General features: G+C 39.1%; 1 protein-coding gene and 1 long non-coding RNA gene across 4 annotated transcripts in view; both read right to left on the bottom strand.

The window, feature by feature from the left end:
- The window catches only part of UST (uronyl 2-sulfotransferase), a 170,793-nt gene that overhangs the window by 131,653 nt on the left and 13,587 nt on the right, over positions 1-25,553 (bottom strand). The gene's annotated exons all lie outside the window — the stretch shown is intronic.
- On the bottom strand, positions 5,758-10,478 carry LOC118163779. The gene is made up of 3 exons (XR_004749184.1): positions 10,317-10,478; positions 8,396-8,510; positions 5,758-8,113 (listed from the first exon to the last, which is right to left on the bottom strand). It is a non-coding gene; the product is annotated as an uncharacterized LOC118163779 (long non-coding RNA).

Genomic DNA, 25,553 nt, shown 5'->3' with positions numbered 1-25,553 from the left:
GCTTGTATCAGAAATAGCATGGCCAGCAGGACTAGGGAAGTGATTGTCCCTCTGTACTCTGCTCTGGTGAGGCCACACCTTGAGTACTATGTTCAGCTTTGGGCCCCTCAGTACAAGAAGGAACCTGAGTTGCTGCAACATGTTCAGAAAAGAGCAATGGAGCTGGTAAAAGGGGCTGGAAAACAAGACATATGAGAAGTAGTGAGGGCGCTGGGGTTGTTTAGTGTGGAGGAGGCTGAGGGCAGACCTCATCGCTCTCTACAACTACCTCAAAGGAAGCTGGAGTAAGGTGGGTACTGGACTCTTCTCAGGTGAGAAGTAATAGGATGTGAGGGAACAGTCTCAAGTTGTGTGAGGGGAGGTTTAGATTAGATGTCAGGAAGAATTTCTTCACAGAGAAGAGTGGTTAGACATTGGAACAGGCTGCCCAGGGATGTGGTAGAGTCAGCTTCCCTGGAGGTATTTAATAGATGTGTGGATGTGGCTTAATCGTCAAAAGGGTAGTGTTAGGTCATGGTTGGACTTGCTGATCTTACAGGTCTTTTCCAACCTAAATTATTATATGATACTCACTGCTAGGACAGTACACGTGCAATTGTAGAGTATCAGCAAGCGCATGACCCATGGACACAAAAGCTGCTGGGGTCACGGAGCAGTCAACAAAACCACATGGGTAAATTCGCTTGCTGGACAGGTTTGAGCAGGAGGTAAAATGTCCACTGTCTATACTAGAAGTGCGTGAACACCACTTTCATCGAATTTTCCCCCAAGTACAAAATGGAATGACAGGAAAATCAGAACAGAAATGAGTCCTGGAAACTTGCCTTCATCCCAATACCATCAGCCAGAATTGAACTGTTCCAATTTTATGATTTAGTCCATGAGGGAGCAGAATACTGCTGCCCACACACAGGGCAGAGACATCATCCTGCCAGAACCACAGCTGACCTCATCTGCACACCTAAAGGTTCCAGAAATCTGACTGATTTTTTTCTCCCTGTTGTCCAGAAAACAAGAAATACTCAGTTTGCAACCCCCTACAGACGTTTTCACTGAACTGTGCTGCCCAGAGGCATACCTGCTGCAGACGTGAGAGGGAAGGCCAGTCTGAAGCAGAACTGTGCTCCCACATCCTATCCTATCACCCATTATCTGCCTCACATGCGACCAGTGGCACTTGATGAAGCTGAGAGCAGCCTGCCACCCTGATATAAGACAAAAAGAAATTCATATTCTCCCTGCACCTCCCTTGCACCTATTTTCCAGCTTTTCTGCTTGCACTCTGACATCCATCACTACCACTTTCAATCTACCAATACGTCTTCCTGACATGTGTATCAATAGGTGTGTCCTTGCAGTTACACTGTGCTGCCCAGGGACTGCCTAGGTGGGCACAGGAGACTGCCTGCTCTCTCTGACCTTCCCCCAGGTGACAACAGAACACCTAATTGAAAACGGTGAATGCTTTTTATGAAAATGGTTGAAAGAAACATCACTAATATTTTAGCTATCAGATGTTCACAGCTCCACATGGTGGTATTACAACTTCGCAACTAAACACACTTTTGCTCACCTCCTTCATCCCTGCAAAGCCATTTTTTTCACAACGTGGTATCATTTCTGGCATCAATCTATGTTATGAAGAAAGTTTAAATGTTAATTTTTACCAATGACATTTCTATAATCTGAAGACTACAGAATGTGTGAACAACTTTCAGCATTTCCCTTCTAAATTTTATGATCTACAAAGAGTTGTAAAAACAGTGAACATTTATTCTGAAACAGATTCTCAAGCTAGACATGGAAATCACAGCTGGAAATGCAACTTTTTTTTTTTTAGCTGAGCAGAAAAATAGGAAAGCAAGACAACACATGCAGACAAAAGCGTGATATTGTGCTACCAAGAGGGTTTACAGTACATGTAAAAAAAAAACATAATTATACAGTAAGAAACAAAAAAATTAAAATTAAAAACCCCTTTTTGTTGAACCAAAGAGTATCCTATTTTTGTGCTTAATGAATGTTCTCCAAGCAAGACATCTGAATTCAATTAACAGAAATTTTGTTTGGGGGTTTGCTTTTTTTTTTTTTTTTTTAAATACTAAAAATTTAACTATGTGATCTCATTTTTGTTGAATGACAGGATCACGGGACAGAAAAAGCACAGTCCAAGATTTTTAAAAAATCGTGTGCAAAAGAAACATGGAATGTGATCACATTGTAGTAGTGCAGGGATATGTGCCATAGTCATGCTGTTATACTAATTTGTATGTTCTGAATTTCAGAAATAGTTGTTTTTTCTCAAAGTCTTGAGCATGCAGATGAGATGCTAATTTGTTCCCAGGTGCCTCTAAGTAATGACTTTTCTTCAGAAAAGGATAGATTACAGTTCATTTTGTTCCTGGTAAAATAAAGGCCACTCAAATCACGAAACTTGAAAAATACATGTAATTAAGAGTTAAGTTTTGCCTAGTATTTTCAAATATCATTTCACAGTTGATATGCAGAGATCAATACACAGGAAGTTCTGATGCAACAACACAGAAGTAGTCAGTAGCTTCTTTCTGCTGTCATTTGTGACTATTTGGGTTTCTCTGGAAGCATAAACCTGGTGTCAACTCTCCAATTTTCACCTGGAGAATGTCTCATATGCAACCTACAGGCTGAAACTGACCTTCAGGGTGAAGGTGTGTATGACCATCCAAACGTCCCCTCCAAAACCTGCCACGATCACGAGCACAGAGCATCACTGCTTACCCAGGAAGCCTGGGACAGAGTACTGCTGTTACAAGACATCAAGGAGCAGAGTTGTTCACCGGGTCTGTGAGCACATGCGCTGAAAGGTGAAAAATCCTGAACAATCACAAAAACGCACAGCAGTATTGCACACAGCACATGGGAGGAAGATGGAATACTCTTGCTAAAATACATTAAAATGGAGACATGCTGCTATTGCCAATGAGGGACAGCAGTAGCTTGGGGGGGGGGGGCGCCCCGTATTCTAGATCCTGATCCAGTCAGGCCAGTCAATACAGATAAAATACCTATGTAAGGTGTTTACAGACACTGATTACTTCATTAACAGATCATGAACTCTTACGCAAGTCTCTTTGTGGGAGGCTACCCTGGCTGATAGGTGTTAGCACGCTGCATCCTCTTCCACATACAGAGGTGTCTCAGGCTGTTCTGCAATTCACAGGAGCCATGACTATTCTTTTCTTATAAAAACCACCTCATTCTCTTTTCTAATGTCTTAACCAAAATTTATTGAAGTATTTGTCTGTATCTGATCCACCTTTCTTTCCAGAAATATTTGTTCAAAAACAAGAGACGAGACAGAAGTTCAGAATTCAGCAAGCACCCAGGGTAAGAGCAACAAGCCTTGCAGCACTGTCCACGTGAATACTTTCCTTTGCACAGCTTGAACCCATTAGCTTATTTTGCTGTCTCTACACTATCCAATAAAAGTAAGTGAATCCAGTCCTGTTTGTAATATCCCATTATTAAAACGTAAGCATTTATGCCTCTCTTTCCTCCAGATTTATAGAGAGAACGGTCTGTTGATTAACAAAGCTGTGGATCTAATAGGCTGACCAGCATATGGGAATAAAAGGCTGTTATTAAAAGGGTGGGGATAAGCATCTTGTGACCTGTGAATCCTCTACAAAGTTGTAAATACAGTACCAAACCCACAATGAAGTACTCAAACCACATGACAATATAACAACACCTATCAGCCATTGTAAGCCCAACCTATATTTTATGGTATTAATTTTTCTCCAAAGTAGCAAATGTTGGTTTCAGAATAAACAGATTTTAAACTTGAGAAACTTCTTCATGCTTTAAGCTCAGCACACACACTCAAATCGGAGTGTCAAGACCTGTTCTACAGAACATAAATAACTTCCATGTAAAATAGGGAAGAGACATGACAGCATTTGTTTTGAGGTGCCTCTGTGAGAAGCAACTGACATCTTGAAATGTATAAAATCATTTCCATGCCTCAGGTCACACAGTTTCAAATGACAAAAATACTTCTTTCCAAATTGTTACCTACTACATCTGACTAAACAGCATGCATACAAGAATGAGTATGTTTGTTTTTCTAAAACCATTCCATATATAAAATTAGCTTGCTTAGTGACAAGCTGATGGTAAGCCCAAGCAAAAAGTACTTTTCTGGTTTATCTTGGAACAGATTACCAGCATGCAGCTCACACAGGTAATGCTGTGTGTGTAACTCCTAACATGTGAAAGCCTAGGACCAACTGTAACACAGAGGAAGAGCAGCTGGAATTATTCCGCTATTATGGAGGGCTAATCTCCTACTTTTCCTGAAATTTTACACTAAGAAAAGAATCATCACTCAACATTTTCAGTCCTGTTGTTGAAAACATTAAGAAGAGTAGTACAAAAGGCTCAGCTATCATTGTGAGATAAGACTGACTGCCATCCACATGAATGGAGCCCAAGCATCACAAGACCAATACAGAAGCATGGTACTAACCATTGATGTTGATATTTGGTACTCATTTAGAATTGTTTGGACAGATGAAGTGTTTCGAGGAAGTATATGATATTAGCTGGACATCTGCTCTTAAGCTACAGGAATTCATGCGCTTCACTTGCTGTTTTCCAACTTCACCTTCCCAGGAGGTCAAACTCCAAAATCAATCCAATGCTAAACCTCTTGCTGTGTTCTACGAAAAGCCCAACACAGAGCTCCAAGAAAAGCATAAGCATCAAAGCCTTCTCCCGGCACATCTGAAGATTTCCCAGGAGCAGCTATGATTGTTTAACTGGTCCTTGGCTTCGCTTCTCAGATGGGCCTGCTTCACTCCTGCTGTCAGCCGCGAGACCTGGCTCACTGGTGTAGCCTGAAGGCAGCCCTCGCCTGCTGGCTGCGCTCTGCAGAGCCTCTGCCAGCCTCCCTGGCTCTCACTGCCTCCTCCCCAGCCTGCTTCCTCTCTCTGGTGATATCTACAAAATGCAACTGGCTCTACCAGAGCTTGTCTCATTGAAGCATCATTTTTGCCTGTGCCCAGGCACCCTCCCAAATCATATTTTGTCTGCAAACTTTCTTCCTCCCTTGCTGTCAAAAGGGAGAATGATCTTAGGGGGGGAAGGAACCATGTGGGAGGAAAAAAAAAAAAAAAAAAACACAGATGGGAAACCATTCTTGTTGCATAAATTTACTTAGCGAAATGAAAACTCACACGTCGTGTTTGGACAGTTCATGGGGAACTCGTTTTCAGCATAACTTTGTAGGTCTGCTGGCGACTGAAAGTTTGCTAGAGCCCAGGAGTGCTCCTCTCTCTTTGGCTCACACACAAGCTACTTGTTCGAGGCTGTGTCATAAGTAAGCTATTATCCACAGTTGTTTAGTAATACCAAGCCTCACAGCTCCTGTATTTTGTAAAGGGACAAATCCAGCTCAAGCACAAAATGTTTAACCCTTGGGCAAAGTATGTAAAATGAGCACACAGCAGAAAATGCCGCATAAAGTTCAGATTCCTTCCTGAAAGAGAAAAGAATTTCCCTTCGCTCCCCTTCCAGATGCCAGAAGAAATTATTCTCATATCATGGCCCTGTACAACAGGTTAAAGAAGTTTACCCTTCAATTATTGCCTGGCTCTCCCCTGCAGTGGAGTATTTTTGGGGTATTTACTTGCCCACCTTTGGCAAGAGTTGCTGCTTTTGAAGGCGGAACCAAAGAATTTGATACTGCTCAAAACAGCTCAAGTCCATTTTGACAAAGACTGTTGCAGCCAGTTTTATTTCAAAACTAAAGTGCCGTGATTATTTTTTTTAATTTTTATTTAAAAAAATACTTGTTTTTGAAGTGTTATTTCAACCCTGGCATTCAGCAAAGAAATCAGCAAAATGTTTCCACTTTTTTTTTTTTTCCAGAAAAGACATATCTGAGCCCTTGCCACATGAAATGTTTTTGTCCTACATTTTTGATATCTTCCCAGAACATTTTCTCCTCCATTATATTTTTTTGTTTTGTGTTTTGTTTTGTTTTTTTCTCCTCCCTTTTTCTCCACGACTTCTACACAAACAGCACAAGAAAGCCAGAATGTTTCTCAAAATGTAATTTTCAAAAAACTTGCTACTGATGCTGACTTTGTTGCATCCAGATGCTGTGTGACAGTTTTTTTTCTGCACATCTCTTAGGGCCAACCCCAGATTTCTCCACATAGTGAGATTATCATTACTACCTTCAACACAAATTTATCTGATTTCAGCTTCCAGCTATTGCTTCCTGTTATAAGTTACTCATGTACTGTAATTTTCTCAGTATTTTTGCCCAGCAACAGTAAGTACTGTAATCAAGTTATATCCCAGTCTTTATGCTAAACCAATACTTACTGAGTCCTAAGCTTCATATTGCAAGGTATTTTTTTCCAGCCCTCAAATCAATTTAGCAGTTTTTTTTTTTTTTCCTGGTACTCTTTCCAATTTATTTTTCCTTCTTAGAAATGTGGCTGTTCAAAACTACGCTGTGTACGGAGATAAATGTCTTCTAATTGTTTTTGTTTACTTGCATCAGAGCAAATTATTCCTTCTTACCACAGCACTAGCCTGAAGTTCATGCCAGTATATTGGAGAAAGAACATTATATATAAAGCAAGCTTAACCTTGAACACTGACCTATACAATTGAGCAATTTTATGTACATAAATATTTGCAAGGATTCTAAATCTAGATAGCAAGCATTATACTACCTATTACTGCTTAGGCTAAAATTAAAAATATTTAAATATATAAAAATATCTGTGTATCTTTCCAAGACTTGCAGGATTTTTCAGATTTTAAATGAAGCAAAGCAAGTTTTACTCCTTCAGTTACTACACTTGATACCAGCAATGCTAATGAATAAGAACAAACAAGCTGGACAATGCCGCACACTAAAGAGAGTTTACAAGTATTACTCATCCAACTCATTTTCAGAATTAGTCTTTAAAAATTCTGTCTTTAACCTATGAATTAGGACTAATTTCTGGTTGGTCACAAACACAATATTTAGCATCAGATATTTTAATCAAAAATACAGCAGGTACCAACTGATTCTAAAGAGGCCCCAGGATCATATCTCTGGCAAATTAGTAAATTATAATTTAAAGTTGCTATTCGTCAATTGCCATTTAACTAGACCTTAAGTTAGTCACTGTTATTAAATATTTCTGAAGTGCAACAGCACATTTAAAAAAAAATGAAGTCTAAAGCAACAGAAGTCAAAGAACAACTGCTATTAAAATCTGTTATCATTCTTGGTCATCATACAGACATCATGTTTTGTAGGAAAACACTGTAGGCATTCCTGATATAGACTGGAAATGTCCTTTTTTCCTCCATATAAAAGAAATATTTTCCTGCAGAATTTCAAGGTCTTTGAAAAATCTTCAATTCTTAGATTTCTAGAGGAAATGTTTCCCTGGACACAGTCAAAAAGTCTACAATGCTTTAAACCCCAAATAACATTATTTGTTATATTTAATTTTGCCTTTTTTTTTTTTTTTTGAGTATCCTGTAGATTTTTTCTCCCTTTTTCGCATAAGTCGAAGCAGTTTCTTAAGCTGTTATGGTGACACAGAGAGACGTACACAGACGTGCATCAGCACTTCCTTGCCTTCATCTTGGCTCAGGTGTTAAAATAAGGCAAAAACTACACTCAGCATCTGCCCTTTCAACACAAACAACAAAGACAATGCCCAGAGAATTTTAAGACTCTTAGCTCTTTCCATTCCCCCTTTGTATTTTGGCTATCACAGATTTTATACTTTGGATTATTCTTAAATACAAATCAAGCAAATATGAATTAACAATTTAAAATCTGGATCTCTCCAAATGTTAACGTACACCTCTGCAAGCACCAATTCCTTCCTCACTGATCTTCTGGCACAGCTTTAAATCATGACATTCTGCTAGTACAAGAAACAAGAAAAACACTTTTTTTTCCAAAGGTCTCCAATAGTTCTTTTATGCATTCCATTTCCATTAGAAGTCCTTTCTTCAAAATAGCATTTCTATGCTACATCTGTTGAACCACCCTCATGCTGACAAGTTCCTCTCATAATAAATGATGAACATATTAGAGCTGGCCATAAAGCTGGTGGAAAGCGAGAAAACACTTAAATGTATTAATTTCTAGATTTCACCAAAATATGCACTGATGACAACATGAAAGCACGCAACAGTGGACACCTCTGTTCCACACAGAAGGTGGTGTATGACAGCGGAGCCACACCTGGAAACAAACGGTGTACCACATTGATGGCGGGCTGGCACGTGGACTAGGACGCTACCCAGAGCCACAGTGCACCATGGTGTGCCGTGGTACCCACACCACCACTCCGCTCATGGCCACATGCATGCAGCCCTGGTCCCATACCTGGGGAATATCTGCCCTCACCAGCATGCTTCTTACTGGCATGGGCATCTCCGTGCTTTTTGTGGTGTCGCAGCACTGCAGAAGAGGCCTTGTGTATGAACAGAGTGTCACGGGCCTGGACAGAACAAAACAGGACGCAGACAAGGCCTCACAGCAACAGCAGCTGCGGGCACGCTGCTCGCTCTGACCATTACCCAGGCTGACATTCACCTCCTATTGCAAGGTCTTATTTACAGCTGCTTAGAAACTAAAAGAGCTCTGGCTGTTTTATCCAGCATTTACCACATCAAACATGCGTCTTATGCCGTAGGTATTCTGGAAGTAACATCTGACACATGCAAAAAGGAAGTCTTCTCTTATCAAATACAGAAGCAAGAGCGATTAAAGACTACCTGAGAGAGAAAGTGCTTATTTACCACTGGCAATTTTTCAAGATGAAGTAGATCAGCATAAATCTTACTGAGACATGCACATCCTTCATGAGAGCAAGCCATGAAATACTGTTCGGTGTAGTACCCTACTGACTAAATAAATAATACTAAATAAGGGGGTTACCTACAAGCTGAAGAGCAATTAAAACAGGAGTTCCGTGACAGCAGAGAAGATGAATATTGAGCACGTCTTCAGAGCTAATAAGAAAATGCTGTCACAAACTTGTCACCTCAGCTAGCAATTTTTATTTTCCCCATTTTTTTTCTAGTCAAAACTGTTATGTAATAAAATAATAATAAAAAAAAAAACACATTAGCCCTCTTTCCACAAGTCAGGTTCATTAGTCACTTGATAGAAATGCCACATTTTTTCATCTCGTCAAGCCAGAACAAGAAGAGATGTACCCATCTGGGACAACTGTGAAGGTTTCTTTTTCCTCCCTGTCCCTCATATTATGAACCATATCCTTTTCTATCCCTCTAGACAGAAAGTGTCTGTTTTATAGCTATTCCCGATCATTTCCAATTGCTAAAAGCACTCACACACTTCCCAAGAGCCTGAACTTCTGGAGGAGTTGTGGCTATGAGATACCCAAAGCCACAGACCTCAAAGTAATCCTGCCACTGTGAGCACAACTACTCATGTTAGCAGAGTGCATGGGCAGGAGAGGAAGGGTGGTGGAAGGAAACACTTCTCTCTGACATGCTGATGACCCAAGTCACTTCCAGTAGGCACAGGGCCCACCTCTGGAACAGGCTGGGACTGTATAAGGAGCTGTATAATGAAATGTATTCACGCCTGAGAGGACCTGAGGCTGCCACCTCTGCCACCACATTCTCCACTGCTTGACCTCCTGGCACCTCTTCTGCCCCTGCGTGAGCTCTCTTACAGCAGCCAATTCAACTGCCCTTCGCCCATTTTCTGAATAGAAATGCTGGACTGCACTGTTACTAAAATAGGTATTCCCTAAATAAAGGATTCAAATTCTTCCTCCTGGGAAGCATATAACTGAAGTAATATCTTTCATTATGATACAATCCCTATGTTTCAGGCAAATTACTCTAATCCACAACAAGGGCTTCAATCATACGCATGAAATCCCTCAGCCTGCAGATTCTCGCATGTGGCACAGTTTGTTTCAGTTTTGTTGCTATTGTAACACTATTACTTAATCGCCTAACTATGAAAAACCCAACATATGCCTCTCATCTTTTTGTATATCTTCAAACCCCTTTGACCTACTTCACAAACAACACTAACCAGCACACTAATCACACAAAAAAAAAGCTTTCTGCTGGCTTAACGCAATACAATGAGCAGTGATCTCTTCCAGATAAAAAGCAGTAAAGGTAATGAACCACACTCAAAGCATCCCTCCACCCCCATTCTCTGGACTAAACACGTCACTCAAAACAAACAAAGCTGATTACAAAGAAATAACAACCTCCAAAAAGAGAAGAAATCCTGTTTCAGAAGAGGAGGCCTTCACCTGTTAGGCATAAGCATCACTTCAGATGCAGACTCACTGCTGTTTAAAGCCTTGTCCTGGCACATGGAGAGGCAGGAATAAAGAAACAGAAGTTGAATATGCTCAAATACTTTAAAGGTCATTACAATGAGGACCATGTCTTCTCTGTGGTCTCATTACCTCCCGGAGTATCATTTTCTGCAGATATGAGCAACTCCACATATAATAAATTTAAGTGTTGATTTGTCTGTATCATGAATATACAAATGGAAATCTTTCAAGTATTTTGCAGGAAGAGTGCTATCTGATGTGAGGGAGAACTATTTGGTGTGAGGAAGAAGGATTTCTTTGGGACCACAGGCTCTTTCTAAGGACAAGGAGTTGATAAATGCCAAAACTCAACCGCTTTCCATCGTTCCCTTTAACTGAACGAGGTATACATTTAGACCGTAAGAGCTGCTCATGAAGGTTGGAATTGCAGACTATGTCCATGATATGATAAAGATATTCTTTATTCTAGTAAAATAAAGAATGCAACCACTGAAAGGTAGTCAGTATCTAGAACAAACTAAATCCAGTACTGGGGGGGCTCTTCACTGTTTTATACCAACTTAGCTGAGAGAAAAGTTGGAAGAGTAACTGTTACCAGTTACCACTTTCCATCTTAAGCTCTAAGCCAGTTGTCCTAATGTATGAGGAAGATGTAAGAAGATGAGTTCTTCAGCAGTGATGTACTGACCTGCAAGACTGTCAGCTTGTTTTATGGGCAAGGAACTGTAATGTTTTTACTCTGCTCTTCCCTGAGCATTGAGAAGTATCCTGGAAGTTACTGCAATTCTTCTTCAATGCAGTTTAGAGTAAAATAGTTTGAAGGATGACACCATGCCATTTTTCATGGTTTGCTTATTCCTTTAAGTTTCAGGCTATAATAAAATCAGGAATTTCAGATGCAAAGTGGCTGGCCACTCCTGCATTGCTCAGACAGGCAACTGTGTATTAAACCATTTTAGATGGAAATAAGTTTACCCAAAAGTGTCAGCAAAATCCAAAAAAAGTTAAGGAAGATGACTGGAGAGTAGGATCCCTCCTTCTATTCCTATTCCACCGTGAGCCACCCGTTCTATTCAAGGCAGATCCTCAAGGGCCATCAATACACAGCAAGAACCAAGAGAATAAAATACCTTGGTATAAATTCATGCTAGCTTCTCCCCATTTTGGGGAATTCTTCTGTATGCCCAGACTCTTATAGCGTGTGCTGGCCTACTTCACTGCAGCAGCAGAACACAGAGACACCAACAGTTAAAAAACACGGAGTATCAGTCTATAAATAAACCTGAATCCCCTCCAGTTGGAATCAGTGAGTAGGAGGAGCAGAAGATAAATGAAGTAGGAATTTGTTCTCTCTTGGTAAACAATGACTAGGTTTCCAGAGGTTAAACCAACCATCATCCATCACGCTGATATATGCATAGGTCCCATTGCAATCAGATTCTGAACAACTGAAAAGTTGCTTCCCAAATCCCGTATCTTCCACAAAACGTTTGCCTGACATTCAGTTTCCTACATATCCATTATCATGTTAGGAACAGCGATCGCTCATGTAAACTACCACTTCTCAGAATGGCTCAAGTGAAGTTCCTAGTGAAATTCACTGCATCAGGTAAGACACTGTAAGATGGTCTAACCACCCATTTAGGGCTGGGAGCGGGAGCAGTTGAACAGACTGACCTGCAACTCAGTTTTGGCAATACTGAGCAGATCTCGTGGATACTTCAAAACCACTTAGAGCACTTGTCAGCATCTGGACAAACTTTTTGTTGTTTAACAGATAGAAACAAATGTAGTAAGAAAGCAGAAACTGTGTACTTAAGGCATTTTAGAAGGTTTTCAAACAGCAGATGTTACTTTTCAGAGATCCTATCTGCCATGTTACCAATTGCCTAACTCAGAAGGAAGAACAAGAGATGATGTAGCCACTCCAGGGCTACACATCCCGATTAGGGCAATTTAGGCCAATCTTAAACAAAATCTGTTTGCAAGTCTCTTTAGCAGGGTTTTCTTGCCCAACATGAAACTCAAACTAGTTCTCCCTCTGTCTCCAAACACAGGGCCAAACAATGCCTACATCCAGCACAAGAAAACATCAGAAAGCTTTTCTTCGCGATAAAACATTCATTTGCCAACCTTCGAAAACTCCAAGAGTGAAAACAGACCACCCATGCATTTAAAGCTCTACACGAAGTTTCTCTCGCAGATCTGTAGTCCTCCTTTTGCCTAACTGATCAGCTCTCATGGGTTTTACAAGGTAGAAACATCTACCCTCATCATGAGGGTTCATTTGCTTTAGTGGACAGACAAAAAAAGTTAAAGGCAGCAGAGGTCAACAATTAAAAGTATATCCTATTTTTAAATGACAGAAAAATACTTTAGTATCTCACATAAATGACTCCATATGTTTTTCTGAAAAGAAAGTCCTCTGAAGCCAGTCAATAATATCCAGAGTCAGCTGTATTGTATCTGACACGTATGGAAAGGGAAAGGTATGCAGCATATACCTAACACACTAAAATTTCACCTGTGGTATTCATTCATAAAATAAATCAATAAATTCACAGGCCTTGTAACAACTGCTGAAATGGCTCCATATATCCAAGACGACTTTTCAGCATAACGTGTCACAGAACTTTTCAACCCTATCTCTAAACCCAGATCACATATATAGGAACTGCCATGAGAGAGCTGACTTACATTATCTTAGTTTAGCAATCTTCCTGTAAGATGGTGGAGTACAAAACTAAGCTCCCTTCAAGACAGATTTGTTAAAACCCATCAATATTTTTTCTTACCTGGTTTAAAAAAATATATTAAAAAAACGATAGTTCAGTGAATTATTAGATCTTCCCATTTCAAAAATAACTATATTGGGTGTTTCCAAAAATTCAGTGTTACTATTGAACACACAAGTAACTAGTGACAAGACTTTTAGGATCCACTCAGAGAAAGCATCCATGCATGAATCTCCACACTTTCTCATATCTTGACTTTGGTTTTCATGCAAGCTCCACTAGGGCTGCAAAAGAAACACATGACACCAGCTGCCATGGAGCATCTTCAGGTACAGCGCAGAAGAAGAGAGGCAAAAAGCCAAAGTAACAGTTATACAGCTCTAATTAGCAACTAGAGTGCTCCCTGGTACCATCTGTCTCAGTACTTACACTATTCCCAAATGTGTGTTTATATTTTACAAATATATTTGAAGTTATAAGGAACTGAAACAGCAAATTGAAAGTGAAAGGCTTCTTATACCACTATTAATCTTAAATCTGACACATGAAGAAATGCAGGACTGTTACAGTTTAATACAATGACTGTAAATCAACACCAAAACAGAATACAACTCAAGCATTTGGCCCTCTGCTTTCAACCTAATCATTTGTCTGAGACAGACAGAAAGGAAGTTTGTAACTGTATAATATGAACCAGAAGTTGCACAAACCTTACTTTGGACATGTTGTAGTCTATAATCAGAAGGCATAATTTTGGTAATTACTTTGGAAAAAGGTTAGGACTGCTACAATGAAGTTTCCTGGTGACACAAAGCTGAAAAGAACTGTCAACAGAGGAAGATTACAGCACGGTGTATGGAGAACTGTGGCGATGCTGAGGGTTAGAATAAAGCAAAAGGGTTGAAACTAAGTAGTACAAAACCACACGCTGAGAGATCTTCCCTAATAAGGCTGGACCTTTTCAGATGGAAACACTGGGCATTGATTATTGTGTCCAGATCTATAAAAAGATGACAATCAGTGCCAAGAAAGGCAATAAACAGCAGCAAAGTCATGTCCAGGAGAGAAAAAGGATGTAGTCATTATTACCTCTGGACAAAGTACTGAAAGAGACAGTATATAAAACATTGTGAACCATTCTTGTCAATTTTGTTCTAGAAAGAGTAACTCACTCTGTAACAGGTGCATGACGTGTTACTAGCCCCATCAGAGGTAAGGAGGGTATCAGCAGAACCTAAAAGCACCATTTTTCTTTACATTAAATTGTTATGTTAGCTCATACAGGCTGGACAGCTGGGCATGGCTCAGAGGAAAAAGAGCTATTTAAACTACAAAAAACAAACAAACAAACAAACAAAAAAACACCAAGCAGCACAAGATCAAAGATGCACAACGGCACAACGTTGTCATGGAGAAAAGTTTCAGCTGGAAGTCTGAGGAATTTTCTGAACATCTGAGCAGTGTTGCTCAGTACCAAGCTTTCAGTAAGAATACAAAACTAATCAAACCCCACCAGCTTTAAGATTAAAACTGAACAGTTATTAAAAGGGATTATAGTAGGTAGTTGCTTACAATAGCACCGGACTGGATTTTGGGGTCCTCCCCTCTAGTATTGCTACCTTTGATTTCTGTATTACATAGCTCAAAACTCTCTAGTTCTGCTCAGAAGAAAGAAAAGAACAAAAGAGCACCCAAGATTTCTTCAGGTAGCGTTCTGCAATTTTCTCCTTCCAATCTGGCAGACAACCAAGCTGATACTGTAGTTTGTTTTATCCCAGTATACCTGGCATCCAGAAAATCCTCCTCTAATACAGCATGCACATACAAACCTGTAATCTTCTTTTGTCAACAGTTTTATGCATATTCTTAGAAGAAAACACATGGGCAGGGATTTCAGCTGCTGGGCAACACACACACTCGTCCACCCCCATAATCTCATGTTGTTGCCAGAGTAAGCAAGTTGGGATCAGGCGAACTCCAAAAGAAGGTTAAGTTTTCAGTCATCCTGGAGGCAGAAAGAACGTGAAGGAGAAAGGATGCTGAAGCGGGATGCACAAGAACAATGATTAGCCCTTACAGTTGGGTGCCCTGATACCTTAACAACACCCTGCTACAGTTTCAAACCTATTTACAAACTCAGTCATCTAAAAAATTACTATGATGCAAAATTAGAAAGATAATTTGCTAAGCAGGTGAAAATCTAACCTCAGCTAACTACTGGGGTTGAAAGATCTGAAACCAGAAGTTTCAACACCACTACTGTTGCCACTCTGGCCACAGTTTACTGCTCTGGTGATATGTCTAGACAGACAGATCAGGGATTTAACACAAGATCATCCCCCCAGCACAAATTCAGTCCTTGACCTTGCAGTTCAATCAACATGCAAAGGCACCAACAGGTAAGAAATGCACAGTGGAGTCACAACTACCTAGGAGATGGAGACTAAACTTAATGTCAACAAAACCTACTTGAGATAATTCCAAAACAGTTAACACCATTTCTTCCCTCTTAATTTGCACTTCTTTCTTGTTTTCAGTCTGTAGTAAGTGATGTGTGCTGAGCTGTGTTACAAAAAATAATCACCTGTAACCAGAAAATGTTACAAGCTAGACCATTTCTAATAATAGGGCTCAATCCACAAATATTAACAGAGAAACTAAGTCTCTTTGTTGTGGACTTCTGGCAATTGGCACTTCCACATTCTGTTGCTGATGGCCAATGTCCTCATAAAACGTGTGGAAAGCCTCCTTGAACACAGCCCCACACTTGTGCCGCTGAACATACAAATCAAATCTGGAAGTGGTTCAGTGTCAGGTTTTTTTGGCTTATTTGCAAATTTCCACTTCTGACAACACAACAATAATAAAGAGAAAACAATATTTTCAGCAAATGATGCCACATCATCTTAAAGTTTCAGCTCAATTTTAAAATTCAAGTGTCGATAGTAAAGTCAACACCTTTTAAATAAACAGTTTTGTTGATACGTGCTATTAAGAGCTGTTTATTTTGGTCGAACTCAGACAACGCCAAAAGAGCAGGTTTGATTACGTTCAGAGTCTTTCCAGTAATTACACATCCAGAACCACCGCAGTGTGGTTTGCTATTTAAAAACAAATGGCTTAGCCCATATGCTTATCGAAAGGCCAAAAAAAGGTAAGCTATATTAAACGTACCAAATGTAACCAGCAGGAAGAGGCACACAAAACATGGGTTGTCTCCCCACCCCAAGCCTCCAATCCACATTTTCTTCCACTGAATTGTTGTTACAAAAATTCCTAAAATGTCAACAGTGCTTAATATAATATACAGGAAAAAAAAAGGGGGGGGGGAGGGGGAGCAAAACATCTTAACCACAGTATTCCAAAGATTCTCGGCATCTGAGGAGACACGGCCCATCAGCATTTTCACTTCTTTATGCCAAAAACACTTCCACAAAGCCATAGCTAAATGCATGTATTTTCAGCACTTCCATATAGTACTCTAAAGAAATGTTAGACATCCAAACGGCTCAAAAGATGGAGACAGCACTCCTTGGGAACTTGGCAGTGCCCAAATCAAAAACTTTGCTGCCATCAGTTCTCAACAGCACTAAAAAGCAAAAAAAATAAAACCAAAAAAGACTCAAAAACCTATTCCAATGCATTATCTCCAGCTTTGGAGAATGTCACTCTATCTGATCTGCAGAAAGGGCAGATTTCTCAAGTCTCGTATTGCCAGTTTTAGTATCACACAAAACAAATGAGCAAACAACTACTTTCAAGTGTTAACATGCTTTCCAGTAAGATGACAGAACGTTAAACAGATATCAACAGACAGAACAGATGGAATCAGGTATCATAACCAAGGCCAGAACCTCCCTGCTTGATGGAGAAGATTAGAAAATTTATTATCATTTATCAGCCAATTCATGCTCAAAAAACACCCAGTGATGAAGACCATTACTCTGAGCACAGCATGCCCCACAGCCAGGTGAGGTGACAGACCCCAGGGCAGCAAAGTGGGGACAAGTGGAAATGTTCCCTGAATTGGAGCAGACACAGATCTCAGCTGCACGTTAGTCCCTTTCAAAAAACAACGAAAACCATTACTTTATATGTTTGGCTAAAGTAGCACCCAAGTTTCTAAAAACAGCAAAGAAGTTCCAATTGTCAGGCCTTTGAAAATTACTAGGTTTTATGCAGAAAACAAAACGCCATATGCTCCTATGAGGAGCAAACCCTACCCAGGCAGTAATCCAGAACTCTGTAACATGAATCCAGAATCATGTTACCTCTGCAGAAATTAAGACAAGCTACACGCAAATGTTTTCCGCACAGCAAATTATATTTGTACTAAAATTCCAGTGTTCCACCTTTTCTAAAATACAGTGCATTGTTTAAAACACAAGTGGTGCATAACATTTTATTTGCTGCAAGCCAAAAGAGCATTAGCTTAGTTTTGTGGAGTTCAGAAATAAGTTATTGTATGCTGTGCCATCTGGAACAGGACACGCAACAGCAATGCAGACAGAGCCGTGTCAGTTCTCAGTAATAACCAATGGACATAACACTACATAAAAACCTTGAGTCACTTAGAACAGTCAGATTTTAGGGCAGTATTAAATTTATATTCATAGAAAATGGTTAGTCAAGAGTTTCTAGCTTGTAAGAGAGGTCATATGGAACGAAAAGTTTAACATCTCAATGAGATAATGATATTTTGCACACCGTGCTACACACAAAATGCTGCATGAATGCACACCATATTTATCACTTTATACTTAGAACTTCCCTTTTTACTTATACTGTCACTTATTGCCTTATTCTGTAGTCACAACTTATTCTTTTGTTTTAACTCTGCCAGTATGCAGATTCAGTTGCAGTCCTTACTGAAATGAAACACCCACCATTTGCTAAGTGCTCACATCCCGCTACACGGAAGACCACCAAGTAAAAATGTCCTATTAGGCCACCACCAGTGCCTTTCTAGATGATACTGCTATTCACATGAGTGATTTTTTTTTAACCAATGCATGATCAAATAGCTTCAAAGATGCCGACTGTCCTCATCTGACAGCCACTGACCGAGTATCACAGAAACATGGAGAAGCACAAAGGTAAGGAAAAACAGATGCAGTAACTCTTAAAGCCAACACATTGCTATACTTTTTTTTTGAGTAAAAAAATCTTTAATCCTAAATATCACATAGAAAAGCTTACTTACATATGCAAAGTTACACCAAAAATAGATAACGGTCTGAAACAAACAAAAAAAAACACCACAGAGAGCGAGGCCAGCACTGCTGCCTTTGAGTTATGCTATTTTTCAGAGCGCAGCTGTTCCCTCTCTCAGCTCTGTTTGTACACTAGCTGGCAGCTACAACTGACTGCATATTTCTGAGAGAGAGAGAATGATTTTGATGCAAGTCCAACAGTAAAGCAGTGGTTATTTGTTCTCGTTAAATCAGCGTTGTTTTTTTTTTTCTTAACTTTTAGTAGGAAGTGCCAGCTATGTGATGACAATCGCATAATTTACAAAAAATTACAGAACACATAGATACTCACTTTCAGAAAGCCAGCTTCACATTCACATCCCAGGTGTCTCTTTAAGAGACCAGCAAAAGTGCTATTCAGAAGTTCCTGCACTTTCAAACTTTCCTCATTGAAGATTAAAACACTGCTGACTTTCTGAAATCCCTGCTGATTTCCCAGTTTCTAGATACTTGTCAGTGTGCCATTCTGTGCACCACATGAACGGCACACTGACAGAAACAAGACACAAGCAATTTTCTCATTTTGCTCTATAGCTACAGAAGGTTCCCTCTTTGTGAATTCTTGTCTATCTAGATCAAAGTTCATAAGTCTTGAAATTTACTTTATGTATCTAATAATAATGAACGTCATCTCCTAGACTATTTCCTCTTTTTGATCTCAGGAGTTCTTTTTAAGATACTTGCTTTGTGTTTTTAGTTTTGGTTTCTGATAGGTGCTGTTTCTACAACCTTGCTCAGATAACCTGGATTTGTAACTTCAAAACTTTTCAGTTTGCAAGGAAACTACAGCTCAAAGAAGTTGAGTCTGCTGCTTGTAAGCACCAGAAATCACATAATCACTTTTACAAACAATAAAATTAAGACACAGTGTAAAGTATTGGGTGTGTAATAAAGAGGTAAGTTTTCATTTCCCATGCAACTTCAATGGAAATTCTTATTATCATATTAACAAGAATCATGTAATCATAAAAACGGTTATCATTCACCTGTCATTCAGCTCCATTTACATGTGAGAACAAAGCATAATGCAGTGCATTATTATGACTGGAACATAAAAAAAACACCAGAACCATAACTCTTCTAATATTTCCATGAGTGCCCTGTCTTGTTTAAAGTCCTTTTTCTAGATTAAAGTATCACAGATTTCCTTTCCAAAAAAAGCAAACAGAAAACCACAGCAAACCACGAACTATAGAAATGTCCAGAAGAACTTCCATTAAAAAGAAACAAAGCGGCTATAGTTATGAAACACTTTTTCAATTTTGATTGATAATTCTATTCACACAGAACAACAACAAAGTCCAGAAAGGGAGTGAAAATATGCTTGATACTGATTATTTAAAGTAAAAACAAACAAACAAACAAAATCTATGAACATACTCCTTCTGACACTCTTACCTTATTAGCTAAGGCATGGCTCCACTGCAGGCCATGTCACCAGTATGACTATTTCAGAAGAAAATCAAGTAACAGCTCATGGGCTTCTTATGAATTGAAGATTGGAATGACAGAATGACAGAAACATCTCTTGTAGGAATCCATCAGTTGTAACAAAACCCAGCTGCTCTGAAAACCTTACAAATAATATATATACATATATAGTGAAGACATTATGAGTTTAAACCTAGCTAAACCACTAATCAAAAAAAGTTCCTGGACCCCTGGAAAAGTTTCTAGATATCACATACAAGAGTTTTTCCTCACAGTGGACCCCTGTATAATTCTATAGCAAAAATTACTTTTTACCAAGTAAGCAGTATTTACAATTATCTGCAAGTGAGAGAAATGGGGCACACCACAATGCACTCTAAAATGAGACTTCTCTCATAGCAGCACGAGGCTTGAAGGTCTTTCCATGAAGAAATCAGCTGCAGTTTTGTGATCTGGCTCAAAGAGTTGCTCACGTTTGAGTACTAAGCATAATTAGTAATGGAAGCCGTTTTTTTTTTTTTTTTTTTTTTTAATAAATTATTTCAGCCAGTGTGTTGATAGAAAATAAACCAGATAAATTGAGCTTGGAGCTGTCCATATGAGAACTGTTTATGATTGGTTTAATGAAAGACAATCAACGTAAGCATTTCTTAGTTAAGCCTACATTATTATACCTTACCCTATAATGATGTTCATGTTTGTTGGTCAAAGTACTGTTTTTTTTCCACTATAAAAGTTCCATTTCTTCTCCTTCATCTCCAAATATATGTTCTTTGTATCATGTACTTACACTATCATATTATTCTAGCTATTACATCATATATTATTATTATACATGCACACTTATGTTACAGACCATCATCTTTTCTTTTTCTTTTGCTACTGCTTACGCTCTGCCTTTCCAAGATGAGGTAGGCCTGAAAAGCAAACACAGATGAGGGAATGAATGCTCACTGCCAGCATATCACAAAACTGCCATCTCACAAAGGGCTGAGAAACGGCTCTTATTTCCTATTCCTTGCAACAGCACATACAGTTCCATAGAGCAACGAAGTACAGCGCTGTAAAAAATGCATACAGGTCTACCATAATAAAGAAGGATTAAGTATTCACTTTATAGCATCAAGGCTTATCTGTATTTCTTTCTCAGAACCAAGACTCATTAGCTCTAAGTGACCATGCTGAGTGGTGCCATCTTGCACTGACCCAACTATCCTCTTCCCTCTCAAGGACACTCTCACCCACCTCTTACTTGCAGTCTTGATGCTAGTGTCCATCAACAATTTCACTGAGTTAAGTTTACGTCAAAGAATCAGGTCAATAAAACAGCAGAAATGCTTTTAATTTATTTCTTAAGCAAGCCAACCCACCACACTAACAGAAACCAGAAAAATCTTTTGCATGGCCTGCAGCTCCCAGGGCAAATCACCACTCTCAGAGCAACAAAGCACTTGACAATTTTATGTGAAAACTACACATCCCTATTACCTGAGAATTGCTGCCCAGTGGGCAATCAATCCAGTGGGGAGAGCAACAAAGAATCAAGAGAAAAAACCTTCTAAAATGGAAAAGTACTTGGTATCTCTTTAAATGGAGAACTTCACAGGAAAGACTTCTGTGATCTATTAAAACATTTGATGAAAAGGAAGTGGAGGAAAAAAACATCGATGATATGGAACTATGTCCCAGTTCTATAATTTGAATTATTCAAATGAATTGTTTCCCAGCATGCAGTATCACTGTGGGCACTGAAGCTCTGCAAAGACATCAGAACCTGCCTTGACAAACAGCTCTGCTTCTTTCAATCTTGAAGCTTAAAGGTTTTCTTTTAAACTTTTTCCAAGTCTCCCAACAATTTAACTAGATCCAGCTAACACATGCAATTACATTAGGACAGTAGGAAAAAGGATGCAGAAGTATTCAAGCTGATCTTCCTTAACTCCAGGAAACAGAGAAAGTACTGGAGAAAAAAATTCCTTCAGATTGGAATGCTTGCCAGTGCCAAATATGAATGTCTTGTATGTGCTGAAGGAAATCTCAAAATATTACTGCTAATCTCAGAAAATAAATTAACACAATAGCAATTCCTCTCTCAGTCCACAAGTAATTTTAAGCTAAGCTTGCTATAATTTCTTTTAAATTAAAGTATAATTGAAAAAAAATCTTTTTTTTTTTTTGTCTCCTCAAACTTAAAGTCTCCCATCCTTGGAACACCAATCTGAATTAGATCCAACCTGCCAGAGGTATCAGTTTCATTGAAACAAATCTGCTTCAATATTTTTCACTTGCAAAGCAAGTCTAATTTCTTTCAAGACAGAATCACACTGGAGTCAGAGTAACAAAAATAAGCAGGCTTGATTTTATCTAACTTCAGCTAAGAGACTGAAGCATCATATCTTTTGAAGTTAATACATCCTAGAGGCACAATGGATTTACTGTACTACTTCTCTGTTCTAAGAAATCGCTCTCCTACTGACCAAAGAGGAAAAAACACACAAAATGAGATGAAAATGAGAGAAAAGAATTGCGCTGAAAAGGGTAAAAGGTAGCTGGAATCACTCAGTAGCAATCCTTTCCCCACTATAATCATATTTACATCCTCTCTTGAGCTTCCTATCCATTCTCTCTCCCTCAGACATACACATTCTCTAGGGTTTTGTTGTTTTGGGAGAACTTTGCAGAATACATGCAGAAGCTAATCAAACTGTACTTCTAAAACGTTTTCTGCTACAATACACTGTAGCTCTAAATCATTTTATTTTGACTCCTAGGCTCAATTCCAACTGGATATTTAACTGTAAAACATAATAGCAAGTTTAGTAATAAAGTCCAGACTCCAAAAAAACATTCAAGTTTTAGAAGTGATTTGTGAATGTGACTTGCAATTCTGACATATCCATCTCCTGAAGCCTGTACCTAGGCCCTACTCCTAAATCTGCACCGAATCAGCAACATGTCTATCACATGGATCACCCTCATTGCACCCATACTCTAGATTCTAAACAGCTCCACACAAAGTGCAGCACAACAATCAGTGAAAAACAGGCCTCGTGAACTGGATTCTGTTCTCACAGCATTCAAAGGCTTTATTTTACAAGATCTCATCTACAACTGGAAATACAAAGTAGTATGATGACTGATTTTTCTATGCCCTTTCATTTCCTAGCACAAGAGAGGAAACACTTTCTTCACGCTTCATGCTAGAGCTGACTTTTCATTCCCACTCTTTACCAAATTTCTGGTAGGACAGAACACGCAGTCAGCTTTGCACAGCTTGGCGGAGGTGGGAAGGCACCTCGGGAGGTCATCTGCTCCAGCCCACCTGCTCAGGGCACGGAGCTCAGGGACAGGTTTTGAATACCTCGAGGCAACCTATGCCAGTGCCTGACCATCCACATGTGAAAAATGTTTTGTTATGCTTAAATGGAACTTCCTGTATTTCAGTTCATGCCCACTGCCTCTTATCTTGTTGCTGGGTATTGCTGGGAAGATTTTGGCTCTAACTCCTTCACTCACCCATCAGGTATTTTTACACATTGACGAGATCCCCCTGAGCTGTTCTCCAGGGAGAAACGTTCCAGCACTCTCAGCCCCTCCTCACTTTGGTGGGCCTGCACCAGATCCACTGGACAAAGTGCTCCAAACATCATCAGGGCTGAGTAGAGAGGAAGGATCTCCTATCCCAGCCTGCTGGCAACACTGCTCCTCATGCACCTTCGGATGCTGTCAGCCTTCTTTGCTGTGAGGGCACACTGAGGGCTCATAGAATCATGGAATGGGTTGGGTGGGAAAGAATCAATAAAAAAAAAAAGGCAGCGACCCCTGCCTCATTCAGCAGCAGAACCTCAGTTTCCCATCTGTATCTCAAGAGTAAAGGAGATCCAATGGTAGATGTTTTAATTCCTTACAGCCATTCCTAATTCGACTGTAAATTAGAGGGAGGACACACATACTGACCTCTGCATTGCAAGGCAAAGAAGAAAGCACATGTTAAACAGTGCACCACACATCTTTTTCATAATGATTAAACTGTGCATAACAAAGAATATTTCTCTTTTCATACATATACATGCACACATATTACTGATTTGTTTTTTCCATTATCACATTACGTTTTGTTTCTCTTAAGACAGAAGTCCTATAACTCAGCACCTAAGCTTTGCACCATCTCTCTACTCAAAAACATGCAGGAAAAAAGATTACCACTGAAGAAAAATCTAGCAGATCTTCCTCCTAAAAAATGAACATGTGACACTACAGACTGAACTCCAAATAAAACAAACTGAAGATAAAGTTACATGAGTAGAATAATAGTCAATAATGAAATGTAAATTCTAAGAAATTTCAATATACGCCAGTACAATAAACCTAGTTTGGTCACACACTTTATGTTATTTCTCGTTAAAGAAAATAAACATCAGGCCCTACTGAACTGTAGTTCTCAGCAGTAACTTAGCATTTGTGTCACAGATGCACTGAAATTGGTATAATTCACACAAGCACTATTAATGCAAGCTCTGGCTTTTTAGTTGCTTAACACACACTTTCCCACTCTAAACTCCTTTACTTTACAGGACTTTTAAGTTGGAAAAGCAATTTTTTTTTTTTGTTTTTTTTGGTCAAAGAAATTGCAATGCATTCAAAAGCACACAAAAGAGCATTTCACAAATTTGTACTTTATATAAACTGTTCTTTGTAGTTCACAAAGAATTACAGCTGCGGGAGGCAGAACGCATTTAGCCACACATTAGTACCAACATCATTTTGTTATAAGTGTCCAAAAACACAGCGAAGGAAGGAACAAGGAGAAATGCTTACACTTTTCCTCTTCCTTGTTCTTCCCTCCAACTTTCTTTCCAAGTTGAACAGGAACATTTTCGAGACAATACACGTGACCTGCACAGTATTGTAAGCCTCTGTGAGATATCACCAAATGCATACAGGTATGCACTAATAAATCTATCCCATCATGTGGACTCCAAATCCTTGGGTCTGCAATCCAGCAACCATTCACTGCCCCAGCATGCTACCAAAGCAAATAAAAGAGATTACTAATGCTTGGTCAGGATCAGAAGTGCAAACAGCCTACAAGAGAAGAGAAGCGTGGATGTTTGGAGAAAGAGAAGAGCGTAAACCATACTTACAATGTTATTTATAGAGTAGGAGTAAGGAAATCTTTTTGAACCAGAGCCATACTACAACTGAATAGCTAAACCTGCCACTTCTAACTCAAACTTAACTATATATTGAATCACTGCGGGTCTCTTATTTTCCTTGATGTTGAACATACACACAAAAAATAGCTTGAGATCACCCCATTTATTTGTTACAGAAATGAAATTTCAAGTTTGAATTAGGATCCAGAGTACTATGCATGAAAACGGAAAACGTTCATACTTTGTTAGCCAAAACGTAATCACATAAAAGCAAAAATCTACCACATAAACCACTCAATTTGTCTGCCGTAAAACTTCCTTTATTTTTTTTTTAATTGCTGTTTTATTTTGTTTGTTACATGGTAACAATTCTGATAGAATGAGAAAATAAATTCCCTGGTCTTTTTTTCCTCATACAATGCAGTAATTACCTGTGAATTAAGGCAATTTGTGAATGTAAAATTTTAACCAATTGTAGCCACAGGGCCTTAATAGATGAAGCTTGCATGAAACTCATTGACTTCCTCACATTATGAGATCCTTTCTAGTAAAAACGTTTCTGTCTTCAGCACAGATAAGGAAGTGTTTCTGAAGCTGAATATACAGCTTTTAAACTCTGTTGGCTACAAAAGA

This window comes from Oxyura jamaicensis, chromosome 3 (genome assembly GCF_011077185.1).
Source record: "Oxyura jamaicensis isolate SHBP4307 breed ruddy duck chromosome 3, BPBGC_Ojam_1.0, whole genome shotgun sequence".
NCBI lineage: Eukaryota > Metazoa > Chordata > Aves > Anseriformes > Anatidae > Oxyura > Oxyura jamaicensis.
Note: the sequence above shows the minus strand (reverse complement) of the source record. Positions and strands in the feature narration are given on the sequence as shown.